At 32.6% G+C, this 17,664-nt stretch overlaps 1 long non-coding RNA gene across 1 annotated transcript; it reads left to right on the top strand.

The window, feature by feature from the left end:
* Positions 1–8,507: 8,507 nt before the first annotated feature.
* Positions 8,508–16,848, top strand: LOC143081713 (uncharacterized). The gene is made up of 4 exons (XR_012980047.1): positions 8,508–8,646; positions 13,474–13,709; positions 15,743–15,777; positions 16,164–16,848. It is a non-coding gene; the product is annotated as an uncharacterized LOC143081713 (long non-coding RNA).
* Positions 16,849–17,664: the final 816 nt, after the last annotated feature.

Here is a 17,664-nt window from a genome sequence, read left to right on the forward strand (position 1 = left end):
TCGTATCTGTTCCGGTGCTACAAATTGATAAACCAGCCCCTGATTTTCTTTTTCAAAAAATTTACATAACAGGTTATTCTGAATGATCAAGGATTCCCATAACCCATAAAGAATTTTTGTTTCTTTTGATTTGTTTTGAATTTCGGACTTTTTGGGTTTTTCGTCAGATTGTAACAAATTGTTCAATATAAAACTTATATTTTGGTCATTCTCTTGCATTTCTCTTAATTGCGAATTCGACCAATAACTGAGCCAGTTTGATGTTATGTCAAAACTAAGTTCTTCTGTATTGACATTGACCGGTCTGATAGCTAAATGGGTCGCAAGACAACCTCTGACGCTATCAGTGTCGCCGTCAGTTTCCGTATCATTGATAACTGATTGAATACTTAAGCAGGAGGCATGGCCATCCTTGACGGTATTCAGGTCATCAATACAATCCGTAGTTTTGACATTTTCAAAATATTCTATATCTGTTTTCATTTCGGTACATTCTGGACAATTGATTCGTTTACATTTCCGTTTTGGTGTGCGCGATAAACCATCTGCGTTTGTATGCAATGAACCCTTGCGGTGTTGAATTTCCATGTCGTATGTGTCTATGATAGAAATCCATCTCGCGATCATACCTTCCGGGTTTTTGAAATTTTTTAGCCATTTGAGCGACGCATGATCTGTACGTAAAGTAAATTTCTGGCCATATAAATAATGTCTGAATTGGCACAAGAAAATAATGACCGCTAGCAGTTCACGTTTTGTGGTACAATACTGTTTTTGCGCTCTGTTTAAAGTTCGACTGGAATATGCAATGACATGTTCCTCACCATTCTGGATTTGCGAAAGAACAGCTCCGACTCCTGTTTGACTAGCATCTGTATCTAGTATGTAAGCGCCATCTTCACTTGGAAATGATAATGTCGGTGCAGTTGTTAAGCATTCTTTTAACGTCTCAAACGCGATTTTACATTTATCATCCCAAATAAATGATTTATTCTTTTGAGTTAACTGTGTCAGAGGATGAGCGATAGTTGCAAAATCTGGTATGAAACGGCGGTAATAACCCGCGAAGCCTAAAAAACTTCGTAACTCTTTGACATTTGATGGTGTATGCCAATTCTGAACCGATTGAATTTTTTCTGAATCGCATTTAATGCCTTCTGCAGAGACAATGTGTCCCAAAAATTTGACTTCTGTTTGAAAAAACGAGCATTTACTCGGTTTCAGTTTAAGATTTGCTTCTCTAAAACACTGAAATACGGTTTTCAAATTATCAAAAGCTGTTTCAAAGTCTTTTCCATAAATTATGACGTCATCCAGATAGCAAAGACAACGATGCCATTGTAAACCACCCAAAACCTGATTCATGAGCCGGCTAAATGTCGCGGGAGAGTTGCATAAACCCATCGGCATTACAAGAAACTGATATAAGCCTTTATGTGTCGAAAAGGCAGTTTTGTATTTGTCTTCTTCGGCAACCTCTACCTGAAAATATCCACTGGCTAAATCAACGCATGAAAACCACTTTCCGCCGCTCAAGGTATCAAGAGTGTCATCAATACGCGGTAAAGGGTAGGCGTCTTTTACTGTTCTTTCATTTAATTTTCTAAAGTCCACACAGAATCGAATAGACCCATCCCTTTTCTTTACAAGGCACACTGGTGCTGCCCATGGACTACAACTGGGTTCAATTAAATTTTTGTCAATCATTTTTTTCAATTCTTCTTCAAGAACATCCCTCTGTTTCAAAGCTACTCTTCGTGGAGATATCTTTACAGGTTTTGCATCACCAGTATCTATGTAGTGTTTTACTCTATCAGTTCGCCCAAGAGAACCATCAGGACCAACGAATATATCTTTATACTCGTGTATAAGTGAAGACAGTTTTTGCTTCTCTTCATCTTTTAAGTCTGATGATACTTTATCTAACATAGATTTTAAATGCTCGGGCATGTCAACATCTTTTACAGTATTAACTTGTTCTGATATGTCATTATATTTTGAATCTGTTTGTGACTCAACATTATCCTCATCAAAAACTTGTTCAATTGTCATCAAGTGTGCAATCTGTTCACCTTGTTTAAGTTTAACGGATTTTGAATTCAAGTTCATGATAGCTAGGTAAATTGTATTTTCTGTATCAACTAGGCTTTTTGCCACTAAAAGACCTTTACTTTTCACCCATTCTAATGGTTCAATAATGCCAATACCATCTACAAATGAATCTCTTTTAGAAGCTTCAATAATCATTTCACTATTTGCAGGAATTGAAACTTGCCTAGCTATCTGAATTCTTGAACACTGGGAACTATTTTCTTTAAAAAGAGGAATACTCTGACCATTGATACTTAAGCATTGGCTTTTAATTTGAATATCAATTTCATTTTGTTCAAAGAAATTCATTCCTAAGATCCCAGATGACCCTTTTATATCAGCTACAATAACTTCTTGTTTAACTAATAAAGGACCTATTGCTATATTCAAAATACATTTGCCTTTAACACTTAAAGCATTGCCATTGGCAGTTGTTAAAATACTATCTAGGCTAATCAACTGGGAACTCAGTTTTAATTTCTCAAAAGTATCAAAAGAAATCAGAGAAACTGGTGATCCAGTATCAACAAGAAATTTAACATCAATTTCATCAATTTTACAAAAAGCAAAAAGACAATTTTGATCCACTAAATTTATTTGAACTCTCTTAATTGGATCTGATATCAAACTTTCAATTTTGGTTTGTGGCCTTTCTAAATTTTTAACAGCTGAGGTATTGGCCTCTAAATCAGCTTTTAATCGTTTCCCTGATTGTTCAATGGACAATAGTACTGAATGTGTCCTATCTCATTACATTTATAGCAGACTCTGTCAGTCGTGCTGTTTTGATTCCTATAATACCTTCCTCTGCCCCTATTATTAAACCTAGGAGGCCTATTTTGATAATATCCGTTCCTATTTTCGGTTTCTGTATTAACATGTTTAAGTTGACTTAATTTTTCATCAATTAGTTTAGCAACTTGATCAAGAGTTAATAACTCTGTACTTTCCTTTTTATTATACTTAATTGCTTGAATGGGGACTTCATTGCTAGTTAGCATTGGCTTTCTCATATTATTTTGAGGATTGATAAATGCTTCATATTCAATTGCGTATGAAATTGCAGAATCCAACGTGTTTGCACGTTGAAACTGGACATGCTTTTGTAAATCCAAGTTATTTAATCCTCTAATGAATTTATTTATAAGAACTTTTTCCATCATTTCAGAATCTTGTTTTTCATTTGGAAAAGCCAAGTAACCTAACCTTCTTAAAGCTTGACCATACTCAGAAACAGTTTCGTCTTTAGAATGTCTTCTTGCTTCAAATTCGCAAACATATGCGGCTTCTCTTTCTCTAGGATTAAATCTATTATTTAAACTTTCTTTAATTTTATTATAATTTCCAAGGTCTTGTTTACTTAAAGTACTCAAAATTTTCTGAGCAGGACCTCTTAGACTCATAACAATTTGTTTAGCTCTTTCTAAATCATTCCATTCATTCCATTCTGCAACTTGTTCAAAATGAACCAAATAGTCTTGCCAGTCAATAGTTTTGCCATCAAATGATTGAGGCTCTTTTTCTCTTCTTACTATACGTTTTTCATGTAAGGTAACAGGTTTTGGCCAGTTATCAAGAGAAGATGTGTGCTTAACCCCTTCATGCCTATTTAAATCATAACTGGGGTATTTGTCAGTTGAATACCTATTTAAGGATTGATAGTCCTCTGAAAATGTATCCTTATCAACATATCTCTTGTTTGGGGGATAATCTGATCCTTTTGGAGTAAATTTTCTATCTACTTTATAATCTGGATGTTTCAATATAGATTTATCCCTTACAGAATCATCATAGGTTTCAGATAAAGTAACAAATGATTTTAATGGAGTACTGAAATTGAAATCTTTTTCATGTCTATACTTAACTTTATCTTTATCTGAAAATCTATCAGAATGCTCAATTTTTGCTTTATCATGCTGGCTTATACCGCTTGCATAATCTATTGAATATGCCATTTTACAAAATAACAGAAATGTTAAGGGCAATTTGTATGGTCATGGCACCAAAATGTGAACGGACTGATCTAACATTCAAGTAAAAGTAACGTTTTCCGGATACCTTTTTACTTAATGCTAGCGCAGCCACGAAATACCAAATAAACCCAGGTTCTTTACATAAACAATGAAGACCAGTTCTGCCCTGGACACCTTGTCACACTAGGGGACAAGTGTCTACAACAACCGACATAACGGACAATTCTCTGGGAGGACAAAGCTAATACTTGACCGGATAATGATTTGGGCAAGTATAAGCCAGCATTCTAGGAAAAGAAGTCTTAAAGAAATAATACCTCAATAATCATATTTATTTCATACCAAAATACACAATAAATATTCTAATATTATGGCAGTTAGTTGTACAACAATACAGAAGTTAAATAAAGTGGGGGAAATGTCTTACTTTAAGTAGAGATTTTAAACTGTATCATTTAAACCATTTTATACCCAAGTCCTAAATTTTAAACCCAAAATGAAGCCAAAACATTTAAGAGACGAATTGGTCCAGAACAGTAATAGTAAACAGCATGGCTGTAATGAATACTGATAGTTACCTTCGAGGAAAGTATGAATTCTGGACACTGTATAAAATGTGAATTCAGTATATAATTAATAACTAAATGACTTAACAAATGGTACTTTCTTGAAATAAGATTTGCAATTTAACCAACACAATCTTACCTTTAACTATTAATAACCGGTTTAGAAAAGGAGTAAAGTTATTGTGTACATAAACACAGGTGAAAGTTTTCATGTAAACAATAGTAATTATATAAAATGTAAATATGCTTAAACTTAAAAGGGAGCTAATAAATAACTCTTAATTCCAATATTGCCACAGTATCTTCCACATGACTTTATAATGTCTGATGTATACATATTTATGACAATAACTGATTTTGATCTCAGAGAACATGGTTTATCTATTAGCTGAAATTGCGGCTTTGAACTAGCTTTCAGTAGCTGATGGTACTCGTGTTTCAATAATATGTGTCTCTATGTTATTATTTTGTGTGCAAAGTGTTGTGTTGTTACACCACTGTACAATCTCATTAAAATCCGATGTTCTGATACGCTACCCTCCACTAATCTCATTAAAATCCGATGTTCTAATACGCTACCCTCCACTATTAGTGGATAGTGGAGGGGTAGCGTATCAGAAAATTAGTGGAGGGTAGCGTATCAGAACATCGGATTTTAATGAGATTGACCACTGTACCAATGAAGGGGGAAAGGAGGGGGGATTGGGTGGGTGGAGGCGGGGAGGTGGTGTGGAGCGCAAACACACATGTTAAGCCCTGTCACGAGTGCCCAAAACCAGTGGTTGTCGCTGGTTGCTACCTGTCATATTTGTTTTTTTGTTCAAATTTGTTTTTTAAATCAGGCCGAAGGTCTTCATTTTCTAATCGTTTAAATTTTTATAGCTAGTATTCGTTATGGTTTTTGCTCGTTGCTGAAGGTCATACTTGAATTGCAATAAATGTTCACATCTTGTTCCATTCTAGTAAGTTTTTATCAGTCATGTATGAAAAACAAGTTTAGGTCGGGTTTTTTTTATCCAGTCGAAATGTATTGGAGACAATGTATATAATATTGTCGTTATAAATGTCGCTTTACCTTTAGCACCTTTAGAACTGTTTTAGTTGGCATATTATTTTGAGAATCATCAATTTAAGTGCATTTAATATCTTATATAAGACTGTTCTAATTAGATATATTTTCATCTGATATTGGACGGAAGATGTTGCCCTTTTATGTTATATAAGTAACGATTATTTGAAAACGCTTATATAACAGTCAAATGGATGCACAAAAGTACAAATAGGAGTCACAAATCCGATTGAATACAATTCTCTGCCTAATTTTATTGATTCTGTAACCTTTGTTTCAAATAGGACACACTTTTTACCAAAATAAAAGATTAAAACATCTCAACTGTTTCCTTCCGTTTTTTATTCGAGAAAACATCAAAAATCATCATTTTGTGAAAAACCTGTGCAATTTATTAAAAATTTTCGTCAGTGTTTACATATTTTCAATGATCACCAGCACCAGTCAGGGCCAAATCACCAGCACAGAACGTTCTCTGAGTCTCGCAGGACAACCTTACCCACCGTGGTTTAATCAATAGCAATTATTATTTTCAATATTTATTCTAGCTGAATATAAATGATATTCTGTATTGATTTCGAGAGGAAAGTAAATTGAAAAAAAATAGTGCTATGGTTCCAATAATGTTTACTTAAGTATACAATGCAGACTGGTTATAGAGTTTTTTTTCTCTCCATTAAATAGTAAATGTAACACATAGTTCAACTGTTGTACTGCTTCTTCTTAATTATTAAAGTTACCAACTTAATTTATAGGGATGACTTTTACCATTTTAGTGTATTTCGCTACCTACACAGGTATAGTACATTTTTATAAATTAAATACAGTCGAGAATTTAAATTACTTGTGAAAGTATATTATGTAGAAAATAAGAAAAGATACCAACGAAGGGACAAAAAAAAATTTGTATATATGAAAAAAAAACGGAAATTCCCATGCCCAAAATAAAAATACAAATAGATACAGTGCACAAAACATTACACAAAACAACACGAACTCTACCTAAACCCAGAATGAACGATATAGTTAAAACAGTGCTTCTCTTTAAATTGTTTGAATATGTAAGTAACGTGTTCATAGTGAAGAAATTTTAAAACTGTTGTGAAATATCACCGACTGCCATTTTTGCATGAATACTTTTAAAGATGAACATGTCCAGACATACACCGACCTCAAAACTGTTTACATTCAAATCGTTTCTAACCAGTTAAATTATTTTTGTTGAACCACATGCTCAGTGATTTCTTATGCCTCTTTTTTTTCCCTTCTGAATCGTACAATTTTAGTATTGTTTATAGTGTAACACGCACACATATATTATGTGTACTATCCAAAATATTAAAAAACCTAGAAATGAACGTGGCGACTAGAGAATGTGTCGACAACTGTGTCAGAGACAATATAACTATCGAGACTGTAATGGTGATAGTGGCTTGATGACGAAACGTCCACCAACAGTTGAATCGACCCACTGGTTATAAATTATCACTTTATTTGTCATTTTAGTTTTGAATTATCTTTTAGCATTTAATATATTTGTTGAATATTTGGTTGATGTATAAAAGTAAGGTATGAAAATAAAATATTGTTACAAATATATCTTTTTTTAACCAAATATAAACTACATGGAGCAAACCGTGTCATGAACGTTATTTGACACAACACGAAATGCCTGAAAGAAGATCCAATCAAGTCGAGCGAGAACCTTAAAGGCGCATTAGCTGTCAGATTCATGTTTTTCGATTTGACTCAAATACTCATATTTGATTAATAATATACTAAAACGTATATCCAAATTACAAAAAGTGTAAAACAATCAATTAAGAGTGCATAAACTCGATAATATTTCGTGTGTATTTTTGTCTAGACGTCATCTAATTAACCATCGAAATGCTCTCCGAAGACTGCCGACGGTCACTTAACCCGATATAAACATAAATATAAATAGATAGCGACCACGTGCAATTGGATTTTTCTTAGTCTGTTAGATTTCATGTTGTAGGTTAAAAGAATATTTATTATCGTTTTTACCTGTATAAGAATGATTTTTTTGTGGATCGAATCAGTCAACCAAATGGTTCATCTTTGTTTCACTTTCAATGTTGACATTATTTTCCTTTTAATAGCTGAATACATGCGTAACCCATCTCCAGCGAAGGGGTTAAATTGAAGATCACACGAATACAGATTCAATGAGGTCGAATGATTCACTTGCAAGTGAATAATTCATCAGAAATGTTTCGTAGGTTGTTTTGACAAAAATGAACCAAACTGGCTGCTAGAAAGGAATTGTTGTTTCACTATTTCACTTTTATTAATGATTGAACAAAAAACAATCATATTTTATTTTGTATTATATCTCGTAGCTAATGCTTTTAACAAAATCTAAACCTTCACGGTACAAAACTCAACACAGCAATGACAATCATAAACTCCTGAAAATAACGTAAAAAATCCCAATACTGTCATTTCGTGAATTTTCTGTTTTGTTTTTAAAATCGACTATTTCTAATACAGGATTTCCGTGAATTTACATTGTAGTCAATGGTGTCTTTAATTATTGTATAGTTAACTTCTAACGCCTTTAGTGTTTACATTTTTGCACATCAAATGTTTTTAATGTTAAAAGTGCTTTATGTGGTTGACATCAAAAGAAATAATATAAACAATCATGGGCCAAATGATGGAAACGCGGTCCTGGGTCATTTCACTTATATGTGACAAACTGTTACGTATGTAGTTTATGAATGATACTTGAATCAATAATTAACAGGAACATTTTGTTAACAGCATTTGTTCGAAGTAGTACATATCAACTAATTAAGACTGGTGGCGAAACCTGGGATCCATCACGACAACTCTGTATAGATATTGGAATGGACCTGGCGATGATCAAGGACAATGCTGAATTAGATGTGGTGAAAACTAACATTGCTAGTGTTGGTGGGTAGGTAGTAAAATCTTACAATGTTAGTATTAATAGGTAAGTGATATTGCTAGTATTGGTGGGTAAGTGATATTGCTAGTAGATAAGTGGTGAAAACTTACATGTCTAGTATTGATTGGTAAGTGATATTGCTAGTATTGAGGGATTAGTGGATAGTATTATTATTACCGTTAAAACAAAAACAATTATATTTCTACGTTAATTATTTCCTACCGTTTTAGTAAGGTTTTATAAGTAATTGGGTTTTTTTTGTATTGTAATATAATATATACATAAAAAGGCAAGTAAGATAAATTAATTAAATATTTAAATTTCAAACGGTCGTGAATAAAAATAATTGTGTGCTTTCAATTCACAAAGATTTTAAAATCCTTGCAGCTCACAAAAAACATGTAATAATAATTTAAAATAATCATATCAACAAAATTTAATTAAGTACTATCATAATGTTATTTTTTTTGGTACTGTTTAAGTATGGATTTTTAAGTCTTTGCTTATATTTTGTATAGTAATCTATTCATGTAGTGGAATGGTAGAATTTAAAATTAGATTTATTTGATAAATAAAATGTCCGTCCGTAAGTACTTGACGTTTATGTTTATTGATACTACATGTATAAATATTCAAAGTTTTCGAAAAAAAATACTAAAAGGAACGTAATATGTTTTTTATAAAATGTCAATTCTATTTTTGTTTGTTTGTTTTAATAGTTGAACCTTATGACATTTACATATATGTGTACTATGGTACGGTTTTATAATTGTATTCACTGTGTTGCCCAGCTATCCTACACGTCTTGATTCATTCACAATATAGATCTCATTTCAAATGCACACTATCGGTTTGCGTTCTAAAAAAATCCAATAATACTAATTTCACTCGTGAATGTGCATTTTTGTTTTTCTTATCTAAATTTAGGACATGGCTGTAAGAGATTGACATTTGACTTTCATGCACGGTCATCATTACTTACGGTATCCTGACCTCTAGCTGTTTCTCTTTTGTTTCTTATTTGAGTCACTGTCCTATAATAAACTTTGACCTTTTCGAAAAGCAAAGGATTGTCTACCTAAGGAATAAATTCCTTAACTTTGTAATTTATTTGGCCTTTTAACTTTTTTCATTCGAGTGTCACTGATGTTTTTTTGTATATTGGCGTCTGGTGAACATCATTTTAATTCTGGTATCTTTTTATATCTACATACCTTTTTATATAAATTGGTTATTTTGAGGGTATATGTACAGGTATTCATAAAATTTCTGAATTAAGATATTCTTCTGCAAAACCAAGTTTCCCTGTAGAATATTTGAATTGATTTAAGTAAAATCAGGAAATCCTTAAAATTATAAGATGTCCCAATCAGTTGCATGCCACAGGTTTCATTGCACATGGAAAATAAACTTTAGATTTATCTAAGCAATTAAATCTACCATGAGTACAGACAGCTTCAATATCGAGTTGAGAACATGAAGGTCCATGCAGGAAATAAAATATAAAGATATGTTAGATAAAATAAATACATGCAGAATTCCAGATTATAAAGCAAAATGAGTGCATAAATCTATATTGCGATTGGTTTGTTCAATTTGCATGAGTCATTCGGTTTGGAGAATTTGGAATTTGCAAAAGGGTTATTGGGAAAATTAATGTACATTCCAAAGTACTAAATAAAATAGTCTAGCTTTAAAATGTAAAAATATTTGAAGAGTAGGTGTAAATGCACACTTTCAACTGACTTCTTCTAAACAAAGTAAATTATTTCAATTCAAAAGCAAACACAAATTCAGCAACAATCTTTTGGTGACCCAGCAGTCAGCAGTCTTAGGTTCATGTATTGCTTTTCTTTTTCTTTTTTTTAAAGAAAGCAACTTCTTTTTTCTTCCTCCACTTTTATTTCTTGCGAGAAGATTGTTATTTCGCAAGATGTCACTTAGATATTTGGTATATATGATATCGAACAGTTAATACGCTTTTCAAGCTGACACCGTTTAACTAAACACTTTCTTTGTATGAGTTACGTCATCTATTCTGCTTAGTACCGAACGTGACCTATTCCCGAATATGACTGTTCTGTCGAGTGTGAATTCGCATTGCTATACGATGTGTCTTGGTATTTATATATCCAACATTCATGTATTTAGTTATGATGTTTCGTTTGTAAGTCCGGTTGGATATTTTGTTATGTCTTATGTTCGCTGTCGGAGACGACGTGGTTCAGTATTTATATATCCCGCTTTCGGACATTTTCATTTTACTTTCTTATACGTGTGGGTCCGGTTGGTCATTCTGTGCTGAGTTGTTGTCTGTTTATTTCGTTTGTGGTTTGAATTCTGTATTTTCGGTACATTTCACATATGTCTTATTTGTCGGTATAGTCGAGTTAATCGTGGTTCGTCTACAGGGTTTTTGTTTTATGTTGTTTGTTTTCATGTGTGTTTACTGTTTGGTCTTACATGATCTTGTCTTATATTACAGTTATTTTATTTTCATTTTTTTTCTATATTTATGTAAAGTTAAGATAAAAAATTCAGCTACTTCATTTATAGGATTTTAAGTTTAATGCAACTATATGCAGAGGATTTTTTTTGTTTTTACACAGTTTTCATTTAGAAGAAAAACCGACATGGTTAGAAAATACAAATAATAACACCATTAAAACACAATTCCATTTTAATATTCTTGTCATGGTAAGAAAATACATAAAATAACACCATTACAAACTCAATTCCAATTCAATATTCTTGTATGTGTCTGTAAATAAAACAAGTCTACTTTATTTTTAGAAATTTACCTGTGATAATATAAACGTCACAAAAAATACGTCACTTTTTCTGACGTAAATTCATTCATGTGACGCGCAGTTTATATTTCGTTTGTGGTGTTCTGGTGTGTTGTCATAAATTCATGGGAGGTGTCCGTTGTTATTCTGCGGTTTACATGTTGTAATGCACATATTTATTCATGTATTTCTCTGTGCTGAGTGTTCTTGCGTTTATTTGTACTGTATTCCTGTCACGTAGTATTGTCTTTTCAGCGGGATTTTTAATATTGACATATAAGCGGGAGGTTTGGCTAACCATAAAACCAGGTTCAAGCCACAATTTTTTCCTTAAATGTCCTGTACCTAAGTCAGGAATATGGCAGTTGTTATCTACAGTCCGTTTCTATGTGTGTTTACGTTTGTTTTTGTTGTAGTTCAGTGTTTCTGTTTTTCCGTTGTTTCCTCTTATAGTTGATGTGTTTCCTTCGGTTTTAGTTTGTTACCCGGATTTGGTTTTGCTTAATCAAGCTTAATCAAATTATGACGATTGAACAGCGGTATACTACTGTTGACTTTATTTATCTCCCCAAACACAGTTTTTCTTGAGATCGCTACTCCTTCGCAACCGTAAAAGAAACCGACAAATTTATTTTTCCAAATTGCTTGTTATATTCTCAGGTTGTCAAAAAAAAAATTGACTGAAGCGATTAGGAGACTCCATATGAAAGTTATTTCCCCTTATGTATTTGATACAACTGAAATGTATTTTAAACTGGTAAACCATAAGGAATAGACACCTAGGTTCTTTTGATTTGAGGCCCAGAGTCCACCAAAACGAAAATGAGGTCAAGATCAAAGGTCAAAGTCATGTTCTGGATTTTGATTTTTGCTTATTATAGCATCAAGATATGTCGCAACACATATACTTTGGTTGAAAGGGTACGTTGACATTAAATAAGATTTTTCTACCCTCTTATATTTAAAATTAGCTGTTTGGTGAAGTAACTAATTTTACATATATAGGAGAGATCTATACGGTCTTTTGGTATGAGGTCCTTGCTTTATGACCTTGAAATTTAGTTCAAGGTTAAAGGTAAATTTGACGCTCTAGATTTTGACCTTAGTTATACATTCATATTTATACAAATCAAATCAAATCAAATATATCTTATTGCTGATCAAAGCGCCCACAAGGAGCAGAACAATCAATATTAATTACATACAAATGATTACAAGTGATTCAATATGATGAAGACACAATGTTATAAAAAAATATGCATGATAAAGCTATGGGGTCTTTTGCATTAGGTTGGTAGATATATGAGCTTGAAAAGGTTAGCCGAAAGTGACCTTTTGTAAACCGGAAGGAGCCATTTCCTGCACTGATTTCATTTAAAAGTACCTAGAACCATATATTTTTGGAATCAGTGTGAAGTAACCTATCAAATGGTACCGAAACTGATTTTTTTAAATCGGAAGTTGCAATTTATCTTCCCTATTTCAAGCAAAAATATATAGAAACCATATATTTTTGGAATTAGTGTAAGTAAAGCTATCATATGAGACCGTAAGTCACATTTTCTAAACCGGAAGAGGCAAATTATCTAGTAAGTAAGTAAGTAAGTAAGTAAATTTTATTTAGAGTCGGCAATATATACATAATAACAGAGAAAACATGAGCTCTCGTGAGCTCTTTAACCGACTATCACATTAAAAAACATGCAGCATCATGCAAATACTACCAAAAAATCTCCCTTATTTCAGACAAAATTATATAGAAACCATATATTTTTTGAATCAGTATGAAGAAACATATGATTGGACGCCAATAATAACTTCGAGTTAACCGGAAGTAGCTTAATCATTAATCATTTAGTAATTTAACGTGGAAAGCCGTTCAATTGTTCTCTGAACAATTTTCTTATTATTGTTTGTCTTTTCTTTTTTTTTGCCATGGTGTTGTCTATTTTTATTGTACTGATGATTTACGATTGCCTCCGTGGTATCTTCCAACTCTTTTATTCCATGTGATATCGCCGTTACAAAATCTGTAATTTATTATCAGGCCCGGCGAAGAAATGTGGATCGGTATGGTTTGGGACACAGCAAACCAGGTTCATAAATGGCTGGATGGTGAAGTAGTATCTTGGGCTCCATGGTCAGGTGAAGCGCAAGAGCCTAACTGTATGAGTCCGTCAGCATGGGATTGCCTATATAAAGACGAAAACTACGTCCGTATGACAACTTCATATGAGTTTCGGTCTCATGTAAAGTCAAGGTTATATGATGTACTTTGTGAAGGTAATCAAAATTGTCAAAAGTCTGGATAAAATCACTCGTATTTTGTTCATTGTTGAAGGCCGCTCTGTGACATACACAGTTACTAAAATACGATTTTGGAAAAAGTGAGGGTTATTATACAACTGTCTTCCAATTTTACGCACTAAGTATTGGCTCAAAATACCATTTGATTACATTGAATTATTTCGGTATAAATAATAAGAAGTTTCGAATACATGTGAATGAGACAAGCCAACAACACAACGACACAAAAAACTTAGGTAAACAAAGTCTTCAACAATAGACAAATATCTATACAATATGTCAAGCTCTTAATCTCCATGAGTCTATATATGGCACGCATGTTAAAATCAAAAAGAAAACTTTCAGATTATGCAAAGTCATCGGCTTAAGCTGCATGAATGAAGACCGTTGTAAGCATTTTAATGCATGCATTTTATGAGAGAAAAATTAAATTATGGGATCTTATGAAGGAAGAAACGTTGCTTTTTCGATTTTTCATTGTTATTAATTTGATAAAAAATTGGAACCTTTACCCAATTTCTAACAGTGTCCATCATCAATAGTACACCAATGTGAACATCCACAACAATAATTATCGTATAATTGTCGTATAATAAGCTATAAAGGTATTCAGTGGGACAAAATATAAAACAAGTAAATAAAGAAAACCATCGATATGAATTATACTTAACTACTGTACAAAAAACAAATATAACAGTTAGTAACCAAAGACCACAATAACAGTTATAGAGACAAATTCATCGAAAAATGCGATTAGGATTGACATATGATAATTATATAGATAAAAGAAAATATGGTATGAGTGCCAATAAGACAACTCTAGATCGCCATCCATGTCACAATTTGTAAAAGCCTTTAATGGTTAAAGTACGGTCTTCAATATGGAGCCTAAGCTCACACCGAACTAGAAAGCTATAAAGGACTATTTGTAAAAGCCTTTAATGGTTAAAGTACGGTCTTCAACATGGAGCCTTAGCTCACACCGAACAAGCAAGCTATAAAGGACTCCAAAAATGACTAGTGAAAACCCGTTCAAACGGGAAAACCAAACCAATGTTTGCGAGCACTCAACCATAACCCCAACTAGGGACATTGGTGTTACAACACAACAGAACTTGAGAAGAACTAACTAAGAAGTCTTTTTTAAAGTGGATTTACTCGTTAGATCGTTACTAAGCACAAATAATACGTAACAAAGATAACAAAATACCAGTCTGAGGGTGCTTGCCTTTACCAGAGACATATAAAATAATGTATTATATGTTTTTGCCTTTACTTGCAGCCTTCTTTCAATCGTTTTCAGCTAAAATGTGTATAAGTAAACATGACATTGTAAAATGCCAAAGAATAAGAATCGGCATTGTTATAAAACAAATACGTTCATACATGAACAGTAATTCATATTTTGTTATCAATAAACTATTTGAAATAAAATCGATGTTACTATTGCCGATAAAGACAATGTTCATAGAACCTAATAACTAAAATACGGTGCTTAATTGTCTTTGATAAATTTTATGCATGAATGTATTTAAATGAATAATCAGAGTATATTGACCGTATTTTAACTAACGAGCTCTATTGATAATATCATCATAAAATTGCTATTATAAAAAATATTTGTTACGGGATTTCTATAGCCAAATTTCCAACTAAATCTGTGCGTATATGAAGGAATTTAGTAGAAGTTTTAAGTATTTTGTTGTAAATTAACTCATCATAGATACCAGGATTAAATTTAATATTAACGCCAGACGCGCGTTTCGTCTACAACAGACTCATCAGTGACGCTCGAATCCAAAAAAGTTAAAAAGGCCAAATAAAGTACGTAACTAAATCCTTTATATATCAGATATACACAGAAAACATTTTATCAGATTTATAGATAAGGTTTGTTCAACTATCAAACACCAGTATGTGCAAACACCAGCATAACGAACGAGTTGGGAAATATACACACTCAAAGAAATGGCACAAGAAATTACAGCATTTGTATATGTATTTTACAGGTCCTGCAGTGACTACCACAGCGCATATTGTTCAGGTATTTACATAATTTATGTGTATTGTATAATTAAAGTTACGTATTGTATTAGGAACATACGTATTGAAATAAGAGCATGCATAATAAAGAGGGCCTAATAAAGATACTGTTCCTCAGTAAAAAATATTATGATCTTAAATTTGATGGAAAAAATATTCTGGTCAAGCAGATGACAAATAAAAATATTCTAAATGTAGTTTTCCCCATACCTTATAGTCACTGTCTTAAATTTTGAGAAAAAAAATCTTGATTGGTTGCGTCGAAAAACTAAATAAATTTGTTTGCGCTGTGCGCGAAAACAATTTTTACCCAGAAAAAAAACCTTTTAAAGTTCGAGATTGCCATGGCTCCCTTACTTATCATGAAATTTATATTTATATTTGAAGGAATCTGACAGCAAACTATCCTTGATTGTCATCATTGGGTTGTCTGCTGGTTTCGGAGGCTTTTTCATGTTGTGTTGCATGTGCTGCTTTTTGTGGAAGTTTCTATGCGGAAGTAAAGATGACAACAAGATCGAGCACACACCGGAAGTAAATGAGGTTACTGTGGATACAACTGAGCAAATGAAACTTGACAATCCATGGATGAAACAGGAGGAAATAAGCTTCTGTTTACGTCAGAATTACGTCTTTGATTTGCCTAATGAGATTGTTGGTAAAAGACACAAATACATCAAATAAAAATGATAGAAATATTTTATTAATATATAAAATAAATCTTAGAAATCTGTTCTTAGACTAGATTGATATGGATAGCTGTTTAGTGTGGCAGATTTAAATCATATTTTATAGCTAGTCCGATATGAACATGAACCCTTCTTAGTACTGAACCAACTTCTTCTTTTTGGTGAAAAGTCCAGTGGAAAATTATAAATAGACAGGAATTTTCACCGCATGAACTGGTGAAAATCGCCATATAATTTGTTTTCACCACCGCTGCTGGTAGAAGATGATTATGCCAGGGAATGTGATTATGTTATTGAATGTCATTTGCCTTGAAGGACGTGATTGTCTAGGTTTAGCGCTATAAAACCAGGTTCAATCCCCCATTTTCTACATTAGAAAATGCCTTTACCAAGTCAGGAATAAGACAGTTGTTGTCCATTCGTTTGATGTGTTTTATCATTTGATTAGGGACTTTCCGTTTTGAATTTTCCTCGAAGTTCAGTATTTTTGTGTGTTTACTTTTTTTTAGCATACTTCAAATAAAAAAATGTATTTTGAAGAATTATGTAATAGTGTTACAGCTAAGGTTGAAACTCCCTAAGACAAAGTTGAACTTCGACGGTTTTGACTGATCAAATTATGTCATTTTGGTTGTGTGCGCTCCGACGTTTTATATTTTTGTTTTTTTCAAACTTTCGGTCTCGGGGGTACCTATTCTAAAACACGTGTTTTACGCATGGCAAACATATTATACGTTCTAATTATCTTTAAAAAGGTTTAAGTGTTATTTTTGAATATTATACAAAAATGATCGATAAAATCGCATCAGTTTTGTCATCAAGTTAGGATCTAATAAGATATAGTATTTTGATAGGTGTCAGGGAATTATAAACCACTTCTTCTTAGGTAGTCGTACTTTACATTGATTTATTTTCAACAATAGAGAACTCAATTGAATGGGCTTTGCTCATGGTTGAAGACCGTACGATGACCTATAGTTGTTAATATCTGTGTCATTTGGTCTCTTGTGAAGATTTGTCTAATTGGCATTCATACCGGATCTTTTTTATATCAACCGTCGAAAATTTTAAACGACCAAAGTGTCGATTTAAACCTTAAATTTAACAATATTATTTTACAATATTCTGATTTAAAGTCTATTTTACTTCAGAACATTTAAAAACGACGAGGCGGTGTCGAGACCTTTTAATTTTTTTTA

Source organism: Mytilus galloprovincialis, chromosome 7 (assembly GCF_965363235.1).
Source record: "Mytilus galloprovincialis chromosome 7, xbMytGall1.hap1.1, whole genome shotgun sequence".
NCBI lineage: Eukaryota > Metazoa > Mollusca > Bivalvia > Mytilida > Mytilidae > Mytilus > Mytilus galloprovincialis.